Raw genomic sequence first — 4,867 nt, forward strand, 5'->3', positions numbered from 1 at the left:
TCTGCAAATAGCTGAGGTATGCTACCTCTTAAGTTATGATTGATCATGCTATATAACAAAACTCTATTGACATCAGCTCTAGGACTGATGTACATATAAATGTAATGCAGATAAAACTGCCAGGTGCTGTGACTGACAGGTGGGTTCAAGGTCTGCTTGGCAAGTAGAGTCAGCCTTGCCTCTCCAGCTACCAAAATGCTTATATTGGGTAGCTGGCATTAGTATGCTGTAAATAAAATATGTTGAATGACAGTTGGAAGTCAGTTTAAGAAAAGACTAGTCTGTAGTGACCAATGCACACTACAAATATATAATCAACTTTCCAGAAAGTTAGACATTAATCTTGGTGTTTTAAATGAGCTAACCCATGTGGACTAGTATCCTCTTAAGGCAATCATATTAGTTACTTGGGGGAGGTCAGCTGTTTATTTTGCAAAATTCTGCTGTGTTTTCAGCATTCATTTGGGCCTGAAGACTAGGTATATGGATCTGGGTCAGAGGGCTGCCAGAATATCTAACTCTGGAGGTGGTAGCATAGAACCTTTTTGGTTTCATCCCCCAATAAGGGCTAAAGACCAAGAAAGAATCAAAAAGGCTAGTTCAGTCTGTTCACTAATGTGTTTCTTGAAGCTGAGGTGCACTAACAAATGTACTTTGTTACAGTTTATCCCCTGAGGCAAGCCATAGAAAAAAAGAGCAATTAAAAAAATGGCAGAGAAAAGCAAATGGTTTCTGGGTCCTTGATAATAGGAGGGTAAGCCAGATACCAAAAATATTTAATTATAACTTCTGTTACAAGAAATGTGCTAAATTTACTTTATATTATTATATATTTATTGTACACCTTAATGTTTTTCACGATTATGTTTCACTTTTGTCCAACTTTTTCTTGGCAGTTTCTATCACTGCAATATTTTTGTCCTTTAACTATGCTGTTTCTCACATATCAATCATTAGTTAAATTCTCTATCATTGAATCATATTCTAGTGACACCTTCAAAAGAAGTTGTTGTCACACAGTCAGCCATTCTGAAGGGCAGGAGATGTAGAATTAATATTGCAGGTGCATTATGACTATGCTGGCCAAAACTGTGGTTTGCCTTGAGAAAACTTCTGACATTTCAGGTTTTTTCAGAACTCCAGTTCCTACTGATATTTCTTTTCTTGCCCTCGAAATATCTGGAAGAAGCTAATGTTTCTGCAATTTTTAGTTTTAAGTGGGTACATTTGTAGGAATGTCATCTCCTTATAAGGTGAGAAGTAAAAATATCTTCCTTATGTTAAGATCACCCTTTGCCAAAAAGGTCTGTGCTTCAGAGAATGATGATGCTTCTACTGATCATACAAGCGATCTGTAGAATTAACAAAGATAATTTTGTGTGTGTGAGGAATGCTGAAGTTTGACCAACTGAAAATACCTAAGTGCCTGTTCCTGCTTTCTTTCTAAATATTCTTTTTCTTTGGCTTTTGTTGTTTTCCTCCGATGTGATAATGACTTGTGCAGCATGTGCTTGTGGTGTAGAGGTAATGTTTCAGGTAGTTGTATTGCTACAGTCAGTTGCATTTTATTCTTTGAAAAATAGTCATAAAACAGAGGAAATAAATATGTTTGCATTTCATGCAATGCCAATACTGTATCATCAAAAATATTCACTGAAACTGTACCTATCTAGGAGTGTTTTCCAGCTACTGATTAAACAAAATATTTGTTGTGGGGGAATGAGGCCTAATCTTATGTGTACATATCTAATGTGAAGTAGGAGTATTCATTTATATGTGGAGGCATTGTCTTGTGATGGTGTAATGCTATGAGCTGGGGAACAAGGAACTGTGGGAGGGAGGGAAGAGCCTGGGGGGGAGCTAAAATAGGTTTAGTGGTGTGACATTTGGCCCTTGGGGAAAAAATGCCTGAGATCAACAAACTAGGTGGGTCCAAGAAAAAAGGCCCAAATCATGATCAGAAGGATGGTGTAATCAAATATATCAGAAACACTCTTTTGAATGAAGAATATTTATAGGATATAATGACTTAGACTGCCATGAATACCGGTGAGGGGAGGCAGTCAGACTGCTAGAAACCAGAAAGCTTTACGTTTCAAAGAGAAATGCTACTTGAACTAGGCAAGTATGGTAGCAACATAATCGCCTTCTGCCACATAAGACATATCAGATCTCTTCTACCTCAAGTTATCTCAAGCAGAGGCTTATGAAGCCAATTTTCTTTGGCAGAGAAGAAGAAAAACTAAATCAGGTGAGGTCCAAAGGTCTCTGAAGCTTAGTATATTATCTCTGCAATAGTGCCTAGAGTAGACTATGTAAATAAAAGTTTATAATAGTAATTTAGAGAATTTTCTTTGCCCTTCGCGATTTATAATTTTAGAGGCTTCTTAGACTGGAAATGTGTTCATGAGCCCTGCATTATTCCATCTTCCTTCAGTTTGTGCAGTGTCATTTTAACTGATGCCTTTCCCTTGGGATTCCTCTGTTGAGGAGGGTCCAGCCTGATTACTGGATGCTCCTGGTAGCATTTTTCCCATGGTGCTCTTTAATTCTATGGAAATATATCTCAGAGTGTTTTATCATTGGATCACTAAAACAAATTTTCCACCTTCTGTCTCAGTAAGAATTTAATTTACTGATCAGAAAATAAAAAATTTACTAATGGGTGCTTGGCTCAGCAGAACATCCTGGGTACCTTTTTACATTTTTGGTACTTTTCTGTGCTTTAGCAAAAACTGTAAGTCAGGAATCATTGATTGTACCACTTCTGCTTTGTACCTATCAAAGAATTGATAGTAACTCAAAGAATCTTGTTTTTCAATTATTTTTTTTTTAGAGGACAGAAGAGGTACCTATTTAACTGTACTCATGACTTCTTGGATTGACTTCCCACATGTGTAAATAAACTGTCTTTCAAGGAGAGAAATTTTGATAAGAGCAGATCAAAGATTTGATAGATGTTTGAGGGGAAAGAGGTTTGGGTATAAAGTACTTTCTCCATAAGAGGAAGTTTAACATTTTTTTAAAATGAGTAACAAGTAGAACTGCCCTTCTCTGCCAGTGAGGTCAGTAACATGACTGAAATGATTAGTTTCTTATTGGATGGATATTTTTGCCGTGCATTTGACAAAACATGCATCTCTTAGTGCCTAAGATTGAGAGGAAAAGAAATAAGTGGCGATTTCTGTGCTTTTTGTATAAAGCATAAAGTTTTCCAAATGCCACATTTGCTTAATGTTGCCTGTACGGTGATTAGAAATGGAGTTGACAGCCTGAGTTGGGCAAAATGTTTGCTGGGTAAGGATAGCAAATAGAATTGTGTGATAGTTTGGGGGGGTTTTATCACCATCTCAAATGAAATTTTAGTGCATCAATCAGCTGCAACACCTTTGGGAACAGAATAACAATGTAACGGTGTTTGTGCAGCTATTGCCATAGCCCTTTGGACTGCTCAGAGGAACTAACCTGCTGCCATTTCCTCTCAGAAGAGCTGTCTGTCATTAGTGGGTGTAGGTATGCCAGTTCACTCCTTCAGCTTCGAGAAACTGAGCATCTGACAGCAACCAAGGGTGTTCTAGCTATGAAACCGCTGCCTAAACTTGAGCAGACAAAAATTCAATTTTCTTGTCTTAGCTGACAGTTAGCAATGAAAGTGGCAGTAGTGTCAAATGCTCACTGTTGAATGATTCTTTTCAGATGTGAGGGATGCATGAATGGAAAAATAACTTTGCTAATTTTAAGCAATTTAACTATAATCACTTTTTTTTTTGTAAGCCCCATAGGGCTAGGTGGTTCAAAGAAAGGCTCTGAGAGAAGTTAATTTTAAATAGATGCAATTATCTACATTAACTTTCATAAAAATTGTCACTTATTTTCCTGACAAAAGTTTAAACTTGGAAAAAAAGTGGAAAATGAAATTGTAAAGACTACTTTTAATAATTTTGTAAGGATGTGGGGGGTTTTTACATCCTAGAAGAACAATGATAAAATAAATTAAGTTTATTTGATAATCTTCAGAATGATTCTTACTGGAAATCATTTTATCAAAGTAGAAATGAAATACCAATAAAGAGTACAGTCTCTTTCTTGTTTATTTCAAAGAGAAGGTTAAGAAAAATAAAAATTGCATTATATAATTTCTGAGTTTGTTTTTTAAGGAAGTTTTTGGTTCAAAGAAATACATGATGTGTAGCTTAAATACAGTGCCCAGTTAAGAATAAGAAAAAAATGGAATGTCAGACTTTTCTTCAGAAGAGTAATTGAGGCTTTTTACTAGCTGCAGCAAAGGCCCCTTAAACTCATTCTGATATACTGGAGATGCATTATAGATTACTGAATTCAAATTTAAGAGTGAGAAGGCAAATGATAATGTATCACATAATTTATTTGACAAATGTACTTTGTTTAATTAGGTACAGTACTTCATAGACTATTAGCAAATATTTTTCTGACTAAAAAATGATTTCTCATAAAGAGATCTTGCAACAGCCATTGATTTGAGATGAGAGTCCTCAGACTTTTGTGAGCAAAATCTGCCTTTGCAGTTTATTGAAGCATGAGTTAGAGAGTCTGATAGATAAATTAGTTTTGTCCATCCTTTATCAAACTTATGAGGGTTTTATTTTAATTCTAAGTTATATTTTGTGATAGAAACTGTACTGTCTTTTGTTGGAACTGTTAGATAGGGGTCACATTCCTATTTTATTCAATTCCTGAAAGTAATAAAAAGACAACAGTCAGTCACAGATTAAATAATCTCCAAAGCAGATCCAATCAAACATTTCAAAATTTTCTGAAAGTAATATATGCCATCTTGCTCTGTTATTTCTTTCTTTTTTATGGATTTTTTGTTTGAAGAACCTTTGTG

The sequence above is a fragment of the Acanthisitta chloris genome, unplaced genomic scaffold (assembly GCF_000695815.1).
Source record: "Acanthisitta chloris isolate BGI_N310 unplaced genomic scaffold, ASM69581v1 scaffold12868, whole genome shotgun sequence".
Classification (NCBI taxonomy): domain Eukaryota; kingdom Metazoa; phylum Chordata; class Aves; order Passeriformes; family Acanthisittidae; genus Acanthisitta; species Acanthisitta chloris.